At 36.7% G+C, this 20546-nt stretch overlaps 1 protein-coding gene across 9 annotated transcripts in view; it reads right to left on the minus strand.

The window, feature by feature from the left end:
- EPB41L2 (erythrocyte membrane protein band 4.1 like 2) overlaps nt 1-20546 on the minus strand; it is a 104124-nt gene that overhangs the window by 70320 nt on the left and 13258 nt on the right. The window contains exon 3 of one of the 9 annotated variants that reach the window (XM_065632350.1): nt 6632-6747. The exons of the other annotated variants lie outside the window; for them this stretch is intronic. The gene's annotated coding sequence lies outside the window, so the exon portion shown is untranslated. The remainder of the gene's footprint in view (nt 1-6631; nt 6748-20546) is intronic. 9 annotated transcript variants of the gene reach the window in all.

A 20546-nucleotide genomic window follows, 5' to 3' on the forward strand; every position in this document is an offset into this window, starting at 1 on the left:
CTGAAGAAAAAAAAAAAAGTACTGAAAGAGATGCCTCTTAGCTGAGCAAATAAAATTGGCAGCCAAAACTTCATCACTCCCATAGGCTCTTCTGAATGCTGCTATTTGATCAGAACAGTGAAAATATCAGCAACTTTCTAAAAGTTTCCTGCTTTTTGTGGCAATGGTTTCAACATTAACACCGTTTCAACCACTGCAACATCTCTGGGCTACATGAAGTGAAATGATGCCCTAGAACATAGGAACAAGTCCAAAAATACTAATATGGGGGAACAAAACGGCGAAATAATTGTATGCTAATAACGCTGGTTTTGTGCCTAGACTTCAGCACTTAACATGTTTGTTAGTCATCTAAGTGCCTTAGCTGTTTTGTGCTTTTTGGAGGAACATTCCCAGCATGAAAGTTTGTAATATAAAACAGATAACAGGATATGCATGAGAGTCCCAAGGGAGAAACTATTTAAACAAAGTTTTCTTTGGAGAGTTAGGGAAAGATAACAGATAAAAAAGATTTAAAAGAATAATTCATTTGTGAAGACCAAGAACGAGGTGAGGAGGAGTATTTCAAACCGTCCTGTAGACAAGGAAAAACAGACAATGACTTGCCAAACCACAACTGCAATGTCATTCCCATATAAATATACATCACAAACTGCAGTGTACCAAAGCAGCCTCACCCATTGCAGAAAAGCGTTTTAACCACCACATACAAATGGGGAGGGTGTCTTATTATAGCAAGCTTTCAAGCGAAATTAAGTAGAGGCTTTATTCTGCGTTCTTGAGCCACATTTTCATTCTCATTCTATATATCCAGAGAAGTTTGAAAGCTTTGAAACAGTCCTAGGAAAACACAAATCCAAGCTGACAGCAATTTATCATCTCATGGCTTTATTACACAAACACATAGAGCACAATATTATGAACTCCATGCCAAAAACATATTTGTTTGAATGAAACTCCCAATCTGCATAGGTGTGGGGGTTTCTTTGCCTCCTTTTGGGCTCATCAGTTTAGGTGCTGACAGAACAAATGCTTGAAAGCATATTTATCCTCAAGTATACTGCTGTTCTCTATGGTTATGCTTCTTTTGTTTTTAAACTTAGATCCAAGACCATGTTTGAGCTCGCAGTTGTGGATTTCCCCCATACCATCTACATTTTCCTTAATTCTGGATTCACCTCTAAAGTACTTAGAAATATAAAGCAATGAGAATGGGAAAATCGGCATAAGCATATAAACAGACCAAACTTATTTTTCTTGACCACATTATAATGGTTAACAACTGTTCCTTTTTTTGCAAGAGCATATTCCTGTGTGGAAACCATACAAAGCATAGAGAACAAAAAGAACTCAGACTCTTGTTTAAAACTACATCATGTTCACTCAGAAATCAAGATCATTTGGACAATAGTTCCCAAAATGAGATGTCAGAGACCAAGAACTGGAGCTCTGGTCTGTATAAAGTCTGGGATGTGCTACTCTAAGAAGTCTGCCTAAACTTACGATCCTCAAAGACTGAAAACTCCTAGCACTGAGAAAATGCATACATCTGTGTCACTGTGTTAGGAAGGGAGAAACACATCCACATGATAGACTTGTTTTGAGATACAGTATGAACAATGTGCAAATAGATATTCAAAAAATTCATTAACAAGGGTGGATGCAGAAACACATTAAAAGGGAAGGACTGATGTTATAGCTCTCAATTCTCTCTTCCCTTCATTGTGAACAAAAAACTTAGGAAGAGCAAGTAACAGTAAAATAAAGACACCACTGGAGAGAAAGTTGGGAGTAAAAAAATGGGGTGGGGGAGGGAAGGAGAAAACAGGAAACAGAGCTGAAGACAAAACAGGAAAAAAAGGTCATGATTTGTGTAATAGCTAAAAAACTGCAGTGAGGAGAGAGGGGGGAAGGGTGGGAAGACACCAGAATGGTGCTGCGGGCTAAGTTCTATTGTAGAGGCCACCAGACAGAACACAAGATCTCCAGGTGTTGGTCCTTCAAGTGCAAGGCCGCTGGAAATGCAGCAACTACCATTTCTCCCTCACACATAAAATCCTGCCCAGTAAAGTTATTAAACCACAAAAGAATTTGTGCAAGAAAGGGCACACGAACACCTACAAGGCTGGGAAAAACAAACCCCTTGAACCCACTGCCCTTATGACATACTGTTTACGCAGAAGAATTTATTTTCAAGAGCCTAAAAATCTCTTTCTTGTGCAATTAAGTGTCTCACACAATGCAATACTTTTAAGACTTTTCCAGTAGCTTATTCATTTTTGTAGATTAATTTCATGACATGTTCCTCTACTATAAGATCTAAACAAAGTGCTTCTTCCTTTGCACTTGTAATTATTTCTGTATTTATTTTTAAGCAGCAAATGCTTGGGGTTTATTGTCTAACGGATTAACTGAAAAATTGGAGTGTCAGATCTGGGTTACATGGGAGTTACAAAAACTACAAAAAGTTATTAAATAAGCTTTTTTGCTTTTAAAATCATAACCTGCAACAGAAGTATCCCCAGCTCAATTTCCACTGAAATAACTATTACACAAGCTAAAATTTATTCTTGTCAAGCGATGTAACATTTTCCTGTTGAACAATCCAAGCTAATTCATGATTGTACAAAATCACTAAAATCTGAGGTCAAATCTGAGTCTGGAGGAGACAGACACCACTAGCTATACATTCCAGTTCAACAGAATTAGAATTCACCACAGTTACGCATAAATCAACCAAATTCTTATCCACATCAGGTGAAGAAGGAATTTTGTGTTGGCAGATTCCTTTTATGAGGTATTGCTGTCATCAAGTGATTTTCTGCAACTTCATTAATCACCATGACCACATTTACACAGAAACAATTCAATATTTGAAGCAAAATGAATATGCAGTCTTTTTTCTGCCAAGAAAAATTCCAGTATTTCTCATACATTTCTTATGCCAACTGAAGGAATGTTTCATTGTCTTCTTTAACAAAGGAGAATGGATTTTAGACTGCACATACCTACCAAATACACTGCAACACTTGAGATAAAAATTGTGAAGATTAAAGTAAGTTTACTGGAAAAGTAAATCAGAGAGATGTAGCTTAAGGCATTCCTTTTAAAGATATACAGATACATAATATAGCATGTTTGGGGTGACTTTCAAATAAGAGTTTCAAATTGTTGAAAAGACAAAAATTTTCATCCCACAAAGCTTATATGAATGAAAATATTGTACCATACTTCAGATAAAATGTAAAGTATGCTAAGCTATCCAAAAAGACTTCAAAAATACTTCAAAAAAGTTGAAAAGTGATTTACATAATTCTTATTCTGAAAACGTATTACCAGCTTGTGTTACCCCATGCTAAGATATACAGATAAGCCTTTTAAATATATACAGAGAGCCATATGCTAAAGAGACATTTAGATGGAAATTGTGAAAAAAGAATTATGTTGGAGCACAATGTTCCATAATCCTGTAATGGGAAACAGATTCCCTAAAACTCCTGAGACATATCAACAAAGCTGTTTTAATCTGTGATATGTGGGCTTCACTATTGGCAACACACAGACACCCGTCTCACTTCATATTAGTTTCATGTATAAACATCTCTTTCATCCTCTTCTCCCTCCCCTCTTGTACCTCGACTTAATCTTATTTACTTTTTTTAGAATCTTCCTGATTATCAATTAAGTCCTATGCCTTCCACTCTTAAGTCCATCACCATTGCTAGAAAGCCAGGGTGCCAAACTGTGTCAAAAGCCTGGCTTACATCCAGATGGTTTAGCATCTCACCTGAACAACAAAGAACATAAGCAATTCAATATGCAAGCTGGATTTTTCTTTCAAATCACATCCACACAAGGACAAAATAAGCTGTTTGCAAATTTATGTGAATGCCTTTATTTGCTAACTGATAAAAACAAACAAAAAAATCAAAGGTAGTACTTAAAAGCTGTTCACCTCATCACAAATTATGCCACAGTCATATTTAATATGAATTCAACAGTTTCAGAAATAGAGAATGCATTTCTGCAGCTCATTTTTTAAGTAGAACTATACAACTAGCTAGTATTGTGGATTTGTTTCTGCCTAAAGCAACTGGAAAGCAGCATAGGCAGTATATCACAAAGATGTGCTAGAAGGCTGAAATAAAGGGAATTCAGGTCTCTTTCTGTGCATTGCAGCATATGTTCCAGTTAGTGTTCCCAACGTACCCAGTAATTGGGGAAATGACAGAAATCCTTTTAAAACGAAGAGATAATCAAATCTGAGAAAAGTATAACCCACATGATTTTTCTGCACTAATCTCCCAAAGTATCATCTTCTGAAAAACATTGATTGATTACATTCTTGATCCATAGTTTATGAAGAGCTCCACATTCCCTAACTGAAGAGATTACAGGCAAAACCCAACACTAGAGCTCCTTTCATAGGGAGTCTCTTCCAGAACAGCCTCTGATTAATGGAGATGAAAGTGGAACGCCTTAATACTTCTGAAAGAATCTGCCTAACAAAAAACCCTAGGCAAAGCCTACCTCGAAGAAAAGGATTGTACACTCTGTTGACGTTGTCAGTGACCTCCTTTAAACTGTCACGGCTGGGATGAATAGCCTAAGTCACCAATCCATTTTATGACTGCTCAATCTGAGCCAGGGTTTAAGCAGCATGCTGTGCTGCACGGGCTACGCTAATCTGTCTACAGGTCAAGATACGTGGAGAGCTGCAATCTGCTCATGCCCAGCAAGGAAAGAATATCCCTCATCTTCACTCTAATCAAGGACTGTGTTTATTTAAGGAGTAAATTTTCCAATTCAAAGAATGAATATAAAGGTTTCAGGAAAAAAAAATATATATTCTGCATTACTCAACTCAGAGCAGGTTTTACTGTTTACAAACGTCATGCAGAGATGGTAAAATTACCACATGCTTTTTCTTCTCAATTTTGACCATGACACTACCTCGAGAATTGGCTCTAACTAATCCTTAGTATATCCTTCAGTAAATGAAAATAAACTCAGCAGAAACAAAAATCAATTATAATGAAAAAAAACTGTAAGAAGGAGAGACGCCATTAGTCTTTTCACTAATTCCTAGCATTACGGGCCTGTGGAAAAAGAAAGAATACTGAAGTCTCTTGTAAGCTCTGCAATATTTCTTCCACTTAGTGTTTAATCCCTTCATGAAACACAGCAAGAATAAGAGGAATGCAAACAAATTTTAAGAAGCTGTGCTGGAGCAAGCTTTTCTTCTTGTTCTGAAGTTCTGAGCACTATGTTGACAGTGATTCAAGAAAAGCCCTTAAAATTTAAAAATTAAATTGATAGAAAAAATGCTAATATTTATGAACACTGTTTAGAAAAAAAAAAGTAGTTTTTTAAAGAAATAGCTCTGTTTCTATCTGTGTTTTTAAAATTCTTTTAGGTTGCTTCAGTCACAGGTGCTCAAATGGATCTGACAGCTGGTTTTAAATTTTTTTTGTGTTGTTGTTGTTGTTGTTTGTTTTTTTGAAAAGGATAACCAGGAACCATAAAGTTCTATGCATGGCAAAGCAAGAAAAACATCAAGGTTAGATGTCAACTTTGAGTTATGATCTAATTAGAGCTAGAACTGACTACTTTATGGACCGAAACAGAATTTATTGTTTATTTCTTAAACAACTAGAACAAGTATCCCAATATATTATACATCCTACTTTTAAATCAATTACCCCAGAACCATTATTCATTGCTCAAGTCCATCAGTAAGGGGATGAAAAACTTATCTCCAAGGTCAACATAGCCTGCCGAAGGGCATTATTTCTTAGGATTGACTACACACACAAGTTGTACTAATTTCAATATAAAACTATCTTAAAAGAATATGCCTGATTTCAATTGATTGTCAGTAATGCTCTATCCAACTGTGTGCATATGCCTGCCCATAGATGTTTTCATGATTTTTCTCAAGAAACATCCATTTATTTTTGTTCAGTACTTGTTAAAATGGATTTATTTCAGCAGAATACAAGGCTAATATTACCTTTGGCATTGCTGTTGTAATAATCAAGCAACTACCCACACATTCAAGTTATTATTAATCTTACTATATACTTATTTTTATTCTTCACTTTATGACGTTGAGTGGCAATAACTATTTTTGTGATTAATGCCTCACGCTATTTAGAATGAAGTTGAAATTTGTTTTCAAAATATGGCACAGAACACTAAAACTACATCAGTGAGATAATTTTGCATAGATACTCAGTTTGATTAGGGACTTTGTGTGTACAAAATGCATTGCTATGCTCAAATCTGATTTCAAAACCAACCATGCTTGCTAAAAAACAGTGAACAGCTTTTTAATTTAAGTGTGTCAGATGCAGCTTCTAACTAGACTCTGGAAGACAACGTTCGTTTTCGGGAATTATGCAGCCCATAGATCCTCACTATTTTTCCCTTGTTAACATACTTCTGTATTAAATCATCTCACCTCAATGTCTTGTTGGTAAACTAGTTTTGATAAACTCAACAGGTCAAATCCTTGAGAACCATTATGTAAGAGCTTTAAAATTAGTTTTCTTCTCTGCACTTTTCAGCATGCTTTTAAAAATGGGCAACACTGGAAGTGCTGATAGTGTTTTAATATACAATTACTTACAGCATACAAAGCAGCAAGGTCTTTTCCCCGCTCCTACTTCCCAAGTCTCTTGCACACTTATCAGGTAATTCCATTGCTCCTTTACAGCTCTGGCACTGCACTAGCAGCCTGTCACCCTATTTTGAAGGGTAAAAAGATGGGTTATTATAGATTCTACCAGTTTTGGCAGAAGCTTGACATGGGTTGGTTTATTGGTAGAGATGTATCCAAAAGGAGTTTGAGTTATCCCTCTTCTGAATTTAAGTTTTGTGCCCAAATATCTATATTCATGTCAGTAATTGACAACAACCACTGAGTTCCCAAACTAAACTACATACAGCCTCAGACAGAAGATGCTATATTCACAATTCTGAACACGCTTGTATTTAGATTAGCACCTAATGAACAGTACCAATGTTCTACACACTTTTTGTTGACCTAAACATATATCAAAAAAAAAGGTACTGCTAAACCAAAGATTTCTTACCCAAAATTTCCCTTTTTAAAATCATAGATCTCTAGAAAATATATATTCTCATAGCTGCTTTTCTCTAGTGTCTCAAAGCAGCAAGTATGTGCCTGCATACACCCAAACTACTTCAGAAGCTAACAATGGTTATAAAGGAAGAACTGTAAAATTCTGATACAACTGCTACATTTTTGGGGCCAGTTGCAGCATTTTTGGCATTTCAGCTAATTCACCTAGCTACATCAATAGCAGCTGCAGTCACATTTTTGACTGTAAACACATTCTAAAAACATCCAAAAATAGTGTATACATGGCCACTGGAAAGAAGCTCTGTCAAACATCTTTCCCCTTACATAACTATATTCCTTGACCTTGTGAAATTACGAATATGTAATCAGCAAACAGGCAATGAGATTAACTCTAGGCAGAAATAAGATTACTGTGACTCAAATCTTGAGTGAAAGATGTCCTTAGTGAGCCAGCAGATCTGTTCCAGTATGAACAAAAAGCATGACTGCTATACAGATAACACACCCTCCCTAGCTCTAGCCTAGATATCACCAGTAGGAAATTACATATGCCAAAAAAGATACAGTGAGTCCTGATCGCTACAGGATACATTATTGAATATCCATATTTTTCTACGCCAAACTTTAACAAAAGCTACCACAGACTTTTCCTTAAATACAGAGATTTATTTTCATACTTGAAATCAGGTATGCACTCTTAGTGGGCAAAATGTGAAAGGAAACAGAATGACTAGACCATTACTGAACCAGATTCTCCATTCTGAAAGTGTCTCAATACATAGGTTGGAGTTTCAGTAGAACTTTTAACTTATAGATTGTATTTTACTGTTTCAGGATCATGAACCCTCTAAGGAAACTTTTTATACAAATTCTGCAGCTGAATAGCATGGGGTAAAACAGCAGCAATTTTGTCCACCAGCAGGTGTGTGGTATCTCCATCTTGCCAGAAGACTTCATAAGCAAGTGACTCCCTTTGTATTGGAGCTATGTAACTACAGTATGAACTTAGCCTGAACAGCAGCAACCTTTTATTTTAAGCTGGTATTTTCTCATTTCTCACTACCATTAAGATTTATTGGTGTTTTTTGCAGATCATATAGTTACAACTAAAAGAGTCTGCAACCTAGCTGTTGTAGTGCTCTGCACAGTGCAGAAAAACACAGAGATTAGTCCCTGTTTACTAACAACGCGCAATAAAATTTAAGTCTTTCCCAACAGTTGCATCAAAATATATTTCAAAAACATGAGATCTAGCAGTAACAAACATTTTAGACAAAAAATTAGCTAAGGTGAATGTTCCTTTCACCTTCCTATACTCCCCTACACCATTCACGTCACCTCAGATACTGACTCCAACACAACTCTCCCCAAGGCTGCAGCCCCTCTCCACACCGCAGAGCTCTGCTCCTGCATTTCACCAGCATGCCACAGCCACACGCTACTGCTAAGGAACATGAGAAAGGGGAAAGACAAGGTGGGGGGCAGCATAGCCCACTTCTTGCTTCATCATTTCTGCTGCAGGAGCTGAAAAGTCAGGTGTTGGGGGGAGCAGAGGCTGACCCACAGCACAAGGCAGCACATGGCGTGCTGTGCCCCCCCGGCAGGCTCACCCCAAGCGGCAACCAGCACTTTGCTTTTGTATTACATACTTTCGGGACCCACATCATTTGGTCAAGTCTGAAGTGAATATATACCCATAAATCAGAATAGTCATTTTAGGAGGGACATCTTGTGTCAGTCTGCACAAGATCCAGTACAGGAAAAAAGTAATATATGATGTTCACTAAACGCATTAAGCCTGATGCTTAAACAGCATCTATAAAATAGCAGATAAAGACCTGTGAGAAAGTGAGCTGTACATAACACATGCTTATTCACTCTGACAGAAAAATGCACTGGAGAAGCAATTCCCCACGAAGAGAGTCCTTTTCATATTTTAGTCAATACCTCCATCATTTTGCACAGAAATGCATGCAAGCACTGTTCTGTTTCTCCCCATCTTCTAGGTTAATGGACATAGTAGTAGAGGAAAAGGATTTATAAACGCTTACTGAGAAGACAAACTAAGTTACATCTGTGCCAGTATTATTACTCTAGGTAAACCTTTACCAACCAACTTACATGTCTAATCCCTAACCCATGTAATACTCTACAAAGTAAAAATACTAACAGGCTACAATGTTTTCCCACTTTGTGCAGAACTCCATTTGCCCCATTTCCATAAGTTTCATGGGAAAGAGAATAAAAACCTATAAGAGAATACCTATAAGAGAATAAAGGATGAATGGTAACTGCCATGTTATTTTTCCACTAATCGCCGCAACAACAATCAGTATTAATTAGCAGATCATATATTGTAGTACCCAAAATAAAATACTAATTCTATTTATGCAAACAAGAGAGGAAAAAAAAAATCAAAATACCTCAAGATGTTTAAAGCAACTAATGTTAATTCCTAATGAAGTCTCTAAATGCGTTTGACTTACAGAATATTCTGTATCACATTACTTCTGAATAAAAGTGATATTACCATAAAGGAAAAGTACATTATAAACACACACGCATTACAATCATTTATTTGTTGTAATGCAAAAGCTACAACAGCTTTCAGAGTTCCATTACCACTGGATGAGGAAACCTGAACTATACAATAACACTACAGTGAAAAGAAATAGTAAACAATTTAATTGAAAAATTCTGATACAAAAATTAATGGGTAAAAATTTCTGGACTAACTATATTAAATGTAAGTTAATTGTTTTTTCATACAACAAATGAATGAGATTTTGATGCCACTTTCCCTAAAAAGTAGTAAGGTGAACAAACCACCCTTTCAATGGCACTTGCAAAGGTACTGAAACAGTTGATGTATTGACTTTCAATTCGATGACCCAGGGAACCTATTCCAAGTCTTTAATAACTAACAATTCAAACATCCTAACACTCACCAAAACTGAAACTAGGACTTTGTCAACTTATATTGCTGTCACAGTGCTCAGCATCTCCTTTATGCACCATTTTACTCTTTCAGAACAGGAACACAGAAACGCAATGTACTTTCTCTGCTGCTTTGAACAGACAACTCTCTTTGTAGCCACTCAAAGAATGTGTTCTGCAATCTCTCATAATTTAATCACTGTCAGTCATAACAGCCTATTGTGAAAGATAATCCACTCATTTCTTTTATCATCAGTGCACTCAAGCACGGTCAATTTATGAGCAACATAGTCACATGTATCAGCCATGAGAGATCCATTACAGAGCTGCTGGAAAGTCTGTGAACAAACAAGTTGCTTTTCTCTGATTATCCATAGGCTAAATCTAGAAGTCTCACAGTCTTTCATATTATTTTCACAGGAGAAACAAAGGAAAGCCTTCAAGTGATAGTTCTAGGGTTTACTTCAACACATGCTTACACTGACAATAAGCTAATTACAACTCCAAATTTTAATATTAAATTACAGTAATAATATCTCATTGAAATCAGGTGCTCATGGAAGAAAATGTCATCTTGATATCATAATAGCAGTTGAGAGGTCCTCTGATATAATCAGTATAGCTGCTTTTGCTGAGACCAAAATCACAGCTGCCAGTGGAAGTGGAGGAGTTCTTTGGAGCTGCCGCAGGCACGCTAAGGCTCAGGAGCTACCAGGCTGCACAACAAACAGGAGTTGCGAAATAGCAGCCAGACCAATACACCTGCACACATTTAACAAGCCCAACTCACACAGGTTAATGAAGTCATGCAAGTAATATCAGTAATAGCTACGAGATGGTGCTAAGAGATCCAAACACTGCTAATCCAAGAATTGCCATTATTTGTTAGTAGTTACTAACAGACTGAGGAGTTTCACAGAAGCTATATGCACAAGAAACAAATGCACACACACTTTTTTTTAATGTTTGCAGACACATGTATGTGTACTATAGCCTTATCTCTCTCAACCAGCAAAGGATTCATCAGGAAATATCCTCCTACATGAGACACCAAACAGACTGCTATTATAATAGAGATTGGTCAGAAAATCATTCAGATTACTATAAACCATAAAGCTTTGTACAGATTTCCAACTGATAATTGTTGAAATTGACGGGTTAAAAATAATTTCACACAAAGTAACTCATTGAATCCTGGCTGGTTTTGTGCCATATACAGAACACCTGCATAATACCCTGCTCCTTGAAGTTCTCTTTTATCTACCATTTTAAAAAGAGGATATAATTAAAAACATAGTGGTAAAAACCAAAAAAGCCCAAATTTCCAGTGTTAACATTTTCAGTCAGGATGTGCAGATAAATCTGGAAGTGGTCTACCGCTTTAAAAAGAAACCCAACTAAAGAAGCACCACTGTGAGCACTCAGCCACTGAAGGTCCCTGGCAAACCACAGAAGCCTCACCCACCCATCCTTTTGGCTGCTCTATGATGCTACGGCGTAACCTACATGAGAGACATGGCAGATGTCACTGCACACCCTGCCAAAGCCCCACATACTCTAACTGGAGAAAAATTGCAGAAGAACTGCAGATGCTGACCATTTGGAATGCTCACTGATTTGTATAATGCTGTGTTCCACAATGTACCTGATCAAAACAACAATGCAGTTCTTACCATGTTCAGACACCAGGTTATTTCTCTAACTTTGCTAGAAGAGATTCCCAGACAAATCAGGGGAAGTTTCTTGTTTATAGCAATAAGATTTGACTATGAGCCAGAGTATAATTAATCTCCACACAGACACTCAATCACTTAATACAATGCACGCCAGTTAATTAATAGAGCCAATGTATTAGGCAAATGCTTAGGTATTTCTTGTCTTGAAGTGAATTTTTGGCTGCTAGGAGAAAACTTGCTTTGACTGCAACTGCTTTCACAATTAAAGTTGATAAACGACTTCAATAAGAAATCCACAGTGTGTCAAAGATATCTAAGAAAGTATATATACACATCAAAACTGGTATCAAGAGCATCATGCCTATTCCTCCATTTAAAGAGTTTTAATTTAACCTCTAGAAGTGTTTGATATCATGAAATGACTTTTTCCAGTTTACTCAAAATTATATACTTTGAGTTATTTCTTTATAAGCAAAAAAACACCAATACAGCAAAACTCCTGCTTACTTTCTCACTAAGGTAACGAATCACTATACCATTCAACTTTTAGGTTTTAAAACTGTAAAGCAATAGAGCAACAGTGCAACTACCTGAAAGAAGTGAAGTAACTTGAATTCAAGACAATACTTTACAGGAAACCGTTCAGGCTCCAAAGGTTACTATTGTTGAATTTTCCAAAGGAGTCAATGAGAAACAATTTTTCATGCAGTGTTCAGTTTTAAAGTCTGCTGAACACTCAGAAAAGGCTGATAACTAAAGTTCAAATTTACTACCCAATTAAGTCAGACACACTAGCACCTCAATAAGTAAACATACCAGGTCTTTACCATGGTTAGAATCTCTAATTCAGAAACACGTTTGGGACTCATGCACTGAAAATGCAATTCTGCCACCTGTCAATTAATAAGATATAAATTCTGAACAAGACAAAGTAACACAAAAATCCACCCAAGGACTCTCATACACAAAATTAGGCTGTCAGGCTTCTCTTCAACAAACAACAAAAACACACCTTTCTTTAACTCTGTGCCCATGCTACCTCCCTGATCTACAAGTCATTTCCTTTCAGAAAGCACCTGATGGCAGCCAGGCTGTGTATCTTGCTATATACACCTTAACACAGTATTTAATATAGATTATCTCTAAACTCCCAGAAACTGCCAGCTGTCACTTCTACAGAAGTCTTGAATTTCAGAATTAAATCTGAATTATAATGTTGTTTTTCAGAAATGTCTCTGGACTTAAGCATAAGGCAATCATATTTAGATATGACACCACTTGTGACTGGCCACCAACTGGATTTAACTCTGTTTACCACAACAGGCACAACGAATCGTGTTTTAAAGGTGAACAATCCAGAAGTATTAAGAAGCAACAAATTTGACAAGTGAAATTTTTAGTATTAAATTAGTTACTCTGCATTGACTTTTTTTTCCCTAAGAAACTAAAGACTTTCATGTTACTTAACATATTTATTTGATTTGCAAAGTATTTGTTGAAGGTGGTCTTTTTCCAGAATACTGTTTTCTACACAGTGGATTTACTGGTTTGGCTAGTTCATCCGATTCCAACAGCAAGCTAGAGCAGTATCATAGGTCAAGCACCACGTTTCTCAGGTTACCTTAGCTTTAAGTTTTGTACACATTATTGAAACACTGAGGCTTTTCAAGATTCCTTCAACCTTTTCTCTTATTTCTAGCATCCTGATATGCTAAAGAATTAAAGGGAAACATTTTAAAGAAAAGTGAAGCTATTAGTGGAGGTGCATGTTATCACTTATTATGAGCACATTTTCAAAAGCAAATCACAAAGACACTTTTAAACATAGCTGGTATCTAGTTTTTCAAGATTTGTCTATTCTGTTAAAAGGCACAAGTCATGTCACTGAGTAAGCCCATTAACCATTTAATTCATTGGAAAGTTTAGAGACAGAGCAGTGCAAATTCCAGGCTTCTCAGCAGTACTGACAAGACTAACTTTTTCCAGTCCAATTCATGTTTGCTGCAGCAGCAGTAGTAGCTCCCACTTCCATCTTCTTCCCATAGTTTAGGAGCCCCAGTGACCCTCCACCCCCCAGCTCACTGCACAATGACTCCAGTCCTGCTGCCCTCATACAGTGCTCCTGGCTCCTCTGTCCAAATTTCTAACCTTTCACAGGTTTCCAGATATCTGCCCAGTTCAGCTCTCACAGGGGTTGAATTTAAACTAAGTATTTCAGATGAACTTCATTTGTCAGGGGACATGGGTGGGTAGAGAAAGAAATCAGGCTAACAATACTACTGAAGCAAAAAGAAATTAGTTTGTTCCCAGTTACGGCTAAATTATTACAGTGAATTATTTCACTGGAACCTCCTGAAGTGCCTCAGGAGACATTCTTCTGCATTAAGTTTGCAATTAACTCTACAAAGCTATAGTATAAATTCTTTATCCCTTTTCGGCTGTCCCTCTGTTTAAAGCTACACTTAACTGCTGCCATCAGCTACCTACATCTTACACAGACTGATGCTATATAAATTTTAAGAACTATTTTATGACATCTGCATTTTCCATTCAATACTGCTCTTAGTATCAGCAGTATCTGTAACTTGCCAGGACTTCTCAGCCATAGGCTCATTCTTAAGTGTTTAAAAAAACTATTCTCCACAATGTCAGTCATTAAGAGCTTTGTAGTTTAGTCAGAATTATGCCATAGGTATGAAGTATTTGGAATAGTAATTTCAAAGTTATTTTTTTGTCATAGTAAAGTAACAAGCATAGTTACTTTCATTGAGAAATACCAAACAGGTGTATCATTGCACTGGTAAGTAAGAAAGTACCATTTTTTTAAACTGATACTCATCCAGTTTAATCTTATACCATCTGGTGCCCCTAAAAAAACTGCAACGCTCTTTCATTCAACTTTTCACTGCAGTGCACATCATGCATCAAGTGTGCCCATTCCTAACCAAGTTAAATGTTAACAAATTGAATGAACACCAGTTCCACACCTGGAAGAAGGATGTTAGGTACCATCTAGTAAGGCTACAATTACTCATCATGATTTTAGTTTAAAATGCATCTCTCCAGCTGATGTCTAAAATGAACAATGTCACATACCTGGTTTAGGGAGAAGCCCTCTATACAGCTAACTAAATAAACAAGGGACAATGTCTCTGTCTTCATAGGACATGCAGAGAAAGTTGAAGCAGCACTTGCTTATGTGGTACGGGAAAAGGGTAATAAAGGAGAGTGTGTACAGTGGCAGAAGTTTCCTTAATGAGAATTGCTGCCAAAGGAATTATAATGGGTAATCAAAACTTTGTTTGTTTTTATGCTATGAAGACAATAGAGACCTTATCTGCAAAAATCAATAACAACACTTTTCTGCTAATTAATACCAACTTAATGAATTAATTATATGATACGGTTAAGGCAAGTAGTAATAGTAATGTATTTTTTGTCCTGTCGATGGCTACAATCTCTTGTGAAATATCTAGAACTCAGAACTGAGATTCAGGATCCTTGACTCAGGAGAGGTATCAAAAGATAAGGCTTGACAATCTGTGGCCCCAGCTTTGGGAATCAACTTTTTGAATCTCTGTAGAAAGCAATCTGGTCTTATGAATATCTTCAGGAAACAGATACATTAGTGATGTTATGAACTCAAGTTTCACACTTCACACCAGATAAAAATAACCCATCCTTTATCTTAATTTATCATTACTAAGTAGTGTTTAGTACCTTGATTATAACAAGATACAAACCACTTTGCATGTGGTAGATATAATTGAAACTATGGAAAACTCTACAGTTATTTCAACAGTCCTTTTATTGGCAGCACTTCAGTGCTCCCTTGAAGAAAAACAAATGTATTGTTGTGTTAATCCAGTTCCTTTGAATTATGGAGTAGCTTCTATACACAATAACCAAAGTTTTTACTCTCCATAGCTTCAGCTTTCCTTGTTGCAGACTTAAAAAGCTACATTTGAGATCAAACAACAGACTAATAGATATGTGATAAAATTGAGCTAAGAGCACCAACAATTTGTTATTGTCAGACATTTCACACAACTAAATATGTAGATAGAGAATTAACATGCCATAAATATGTACCACTTTACATAGCTTATATGAAGTTAAAAAGGAAGTCAGTAGAAAAGTTTCCGTTTTAAGTTCAGATACTGTTCAAAACCTAAATACCTTCTTAGTATTTGAGAAAATTCACTGGCTTTAAAAATCTTTCTTAAAAAATGCAAAGCAAAAAATATTTTAACCACAATCAGAAAATGTTTGTAACTGCTCCCTAAAAGCAATTTACAGTCAAACAAGTTATTCAAAATATTCCTTGTACATTTGTCTCCAGTCCCCCAAAGAACTAACTTTAATATTAAAGGAAATATCCTAGATTTTAAGATGTAAGCTTTACACATTTTAAAGCAAGTCTTAAATAAAATACAATTTGCTTGAAGATATAAGTTAGAAAGACACATGCCATTCCATTATTTGGTGCTCTTCATATTCATTCCACAGAATGATGATAAAATGTATTTGTAGATGGAATGCTTCCATAAAATTTCAGAACTGAATTCTATTCAAATTATTTAGAAGAACAAATTTACATAAAATACTCAAATTGTGTTAATGTAACACTTTAGCTACCTTGTTAAGCCTTATTAAATATATTTATATTAACAATTTGAAGTTTATTAAAAAAACTCCATGCTTTAAAAAAGGTACTAAACTGTTCTTGAAAACCAAAGGATACTGGACATCCAGCCTTTCCTTCAGAATCTTTCCCATACAAGTGCATCTACTCTCTTCATTTTCCTCTCTTCACACTTTAAAAGTTTTACTTCATTTAAATGTCTAGCTACTTTAATAGCATCGTCATCACTATCACAAAATCTTAACAGAAAACATAACTATGCTCAAATATTTTTGCCCCTGTTCTTGTGCAAATGGGGAAGCCACTGTCACATCTACTGGCACTGTTATCAATACAGACCTGATTACTGATTGTGGACTAAAGTTAAGGACACTATGTTTGGCACCAGAGGGACTTTACCAAAGATGTAGCCATATTGTTAAAAATTGGAAATAACAATCAACTTCACATTCTATAAGCAAGAAAAAACTGCTTACAAAATTTCTGGAATGCCTGTGTAGGCAATGGCATTTGTAATTCTGGGGGTTGGTGCACTCAAACAATGGTTTATAGAAGATCTTTCAGATACAATTAGATTGCAGACCATTGGTTCCATCACAACAAGCCTGAAATATCCTCAAATGTAGACAATATTCCCAGGATATTTAACTGGGATGCAGAGAGGGTTACTACCAGCATGACCATCTTCTTGCCTTCTCCAGCTATTCCTTACCCTCTCTTTCCCCAGTGCACTAGAGAAGGAAAAGGAGCTACAGAGACCAAGTAGTACCCATCCCCATGGAGCTTTCTCCCCTGCTGCGGGCACTGGGATTTACAATCAAAACTGTCTGGAACACAGACTGCTGCTAGATTTGCCTGCAATGCTGGCAGGCTGTTAAAGTTACAAACAGAGAACTATGTGCCAAAATATGTACTCTTGCTTGCCAAGCACATAATCCTGATGCATACTTCCTGATAGGAAAAGGATTTAATAAATATGAGACAATTTCCTTTTCCCTTTGCTTAGAATCTTCTTTCCCACGTGCTTAAGGTCAGAGAACAAGAAACAGCATAGCTTCCACATTTTAAGGAAGATCAGTTAATTCTCTGCCTGGAATACTCACTTCATTTGATCAAGCTTATTCTGTATTTTCTTAACTCAGATGACAACCACCAGGACAAGTTTTGGAATCTAACACAGAGTCTCCATCTCCCATCACTCAAACATTTGAAAACATGCTGCAGGGTTATATTTATTTGGTGAATATGGCTCCAGTTGTTGTCAGGCCCACTCTACTGAGTGGTCTACTAGTAGGTTCTCTCCCGGTCTGAAACAGCAAAGGAATACCTGTGAACAACTACGGGTTTTGCACTCAAGTCATGGGAAAGGGAAGTTTGCTACAAATTTTCCATGCCACAGGCTTTAATTAAACAACAGGATACATACAGGTTGATAAATAGCTTGCAATGCTTAAAAAGGCAACAGAAAGATAGTAAGTAGAAAAGCAAAATACACATGTCACAGAATCAAATAACAGCATTACAGTGCTTGGGCACTCAGTTTGCTTCATTACTACAGCATGGCAATGTTCTAGTAATTAATTTAGTATAACACCATATGAGTGATACGAGTAAAGCACTAGACAAATCAAAGCTAGGATTTCAAAAGAGTCCTCATTAAGGAAAAATTAAGGATAGCTAACAACAAATTCAAAAGATCTTGTTGAAGAACAAATGTGAAGGAGGTATTAATAACTATGTTAAAACCCTATGTCAAAAGTAATCTCAACGTATTTAAGAAAATTCTTACATTCATAAGGCTTTCAAAGAAGAAGAATCCGTTGTCATTTAGTTCTAACAGACAAGAGTCATCCATGTACTGAAAGATGCCAAGTAAATGACTTAAGTGCTATTAAGGTAGCGATCATGACTGTATTTTCCCCAATTTGCAACATCCTTCTGCTAGTTAACATCTTTTCCTATTTGCAAAAAAGGAGGAAATAAGACCTTTTACTCATGACAAGCTGTCAGAGGTTTCAGTTGCTAAGTAAGATCTATTCAGATGAGTGCACTTAAAAGCCTACAGAGGATATCGCAAAAAAGTTGACGTGGCTTTTGGAACAAAAGTCAACAACATACAGAGTAAGTTTGTCCAGCAGCAAGATTTGCCCAACAGCAAAAGGCAGTCTACAAATACTCGGTTTTACAAGTAGTATTAACCATTATTGAAGTAAAAAGCAGGCAAAAGGGTAAAATATTTCAGCGAGGGGAAAGCCTGCTAAAGTAAATCAGAATTCTCAACTGAAATTAGAAACTAACCTCTGTCTCCCAGTCATAACATTTCTATAACTGCCTTAAGTCTAACTGCTGCACCTCACATACAGAATTTAAGCCACATCCAACATCTCCTCAAGGCATATCTGTACAAATAAATAATGATCAAAATGAAATAAAAGAGAAGAAATCTCTTGCCTTTGCTTTAGAAGCTAAATCATGTAACTTTTAATTTTTAACCATTAGTTTATAAATCACAAGCTAGGCAAACTCCATAAGTACATACATATGCATACATATTTAAAACCCATTCTGTGTATTTAGCCTCTTTTGACTAATCCTCTCTTACCCTATTACTACCATCTGAAATACCTTATACAAGCCTGGAAGATGGTCTTTCAGAACCAAATATGAACCTCATGTTCTTACAAGGAGTGCCAAGGTAATCTTTGGCAAAATGTACACACGCCACATGCGACAGAACATTACAAGACAGGCTGGTAGGACCCTCTCCCATATCTAACAGAGGCCTATGGATTAATGGTAGAATGTCATCTGGCACTATGTCCCTGTTGCACATTATGGTTTGCAGGTTCATGCAGTTTTAGGTTCCCCAGAACAAGAGAGGTGAGGATGTGCTGGAGCACGTCTAGCAAAGACGGTTAAAGGCTTACAGCATCTGGCATATGAGGAGATGCTGAGAAATATGGAATTGTTTAGCCTGGTGAAGAGAAGGCCTACGGTCCAGGGATCTTATCACAGTGTATAAAGACTTGATGGAGGGTAGTAAACAGAACCAGGCTCTCCACAGTGGTACCTAGTGAAATGATATGAAGCAATAGGGACAAATCAAAACAGAGGAAATTCTACTTAAACATAAGAGGGGAAAAAAAAAAATCCTTTTCTTTGACTATCATCAAACACAAGAATAGGTTGCCCAAAGAAGTTGTGGAGTCTGCATCCTTAAAAGTATTTAAACCTGACTGGACAAGGTTCTGTGACCCCACATTGTGCAGATGGGATTGGACCAGGCCATCTCCATCTTCCAACCTCAACAATTCCGTAACTCCTGGCACACATAAAATGACTAATCATATTCTCCAATGGAAGCAGGAAAAAAGGAAATGTTAAGACAAGAATGTCTTTATGTTCTCCTATGACAGATGCAAAGTATTTCACAAAAATAAAACTAGTATCCCTACCTCAAACCAGCTAATAATCTAGCCAAACTGAGACCATGAGATACTAACCATCATCAGATGTGTTAGGAACAGGATGACAAAGACTATTTTGAACTCCAACAAGAACACTGAAATATTACAATTGTTGGCCTGCTCTCCCACAGAAATAAGACCTATGCAGTCATACTGCCTGTTAATCTGTTATGCTTCTCTAGTAACGTTCAGGTTCAATGGTGTCCGTATACTCTTCCCAGAATAACTGTCCCTCCTTCCATTGCCTGTGCATTTCCTTCTTGCCCTTTAGTTTGACCAGCATGTTTCAACTCAGCCATGCTGGCCTCTTGCCCTCCTTACCCAATTTCTTACACCTGGGGATCATGAGCTCTTGTGCTCTATGGAAAGTGTCCTTAAAGATCTGCCAGCTCTATTCTGCTCCCTTGTCCCTGAGGGCAGTTTCCCAGGGGGTCCTTTTGACTAACTCTGTGAAGACCTGGAAGTTGGCTTTCCTAAAATTCAGGCTCCTGACTTTACTCTTTACCGTGCCTCATGAATTCTTCCATTAGAACTTAGTTTCAAATATTTAAAGTCCTGATGCTTTCAGATAAATTTGAAATTAATTCTGAGGAGGATTACAAGAAGGTCAACGACAAAAATATTATCACCACTAGCTAAGAGAGGCTAGTATTCCCATATTACTAACTTCCAGCTATTACTGAATATTATATAGTGGAGCATCAGAGCAGAGA

The sequence above is a fragment of the Caloenas nicobarica genome, chromosome 3 (genome assembly GCF_036013445.1).
Source record: "Caloenas nicobarica isolate bCalNic1 chromosome 3, bCalNic1.hap1, whole genome shotgun sequence".
NCBI classification, from domain to species: Eukaryota; Metazoa; Chordata; class Aves; order Columbiformes; family Columbidae; genus Caloenas; species Caloenas nicobarica.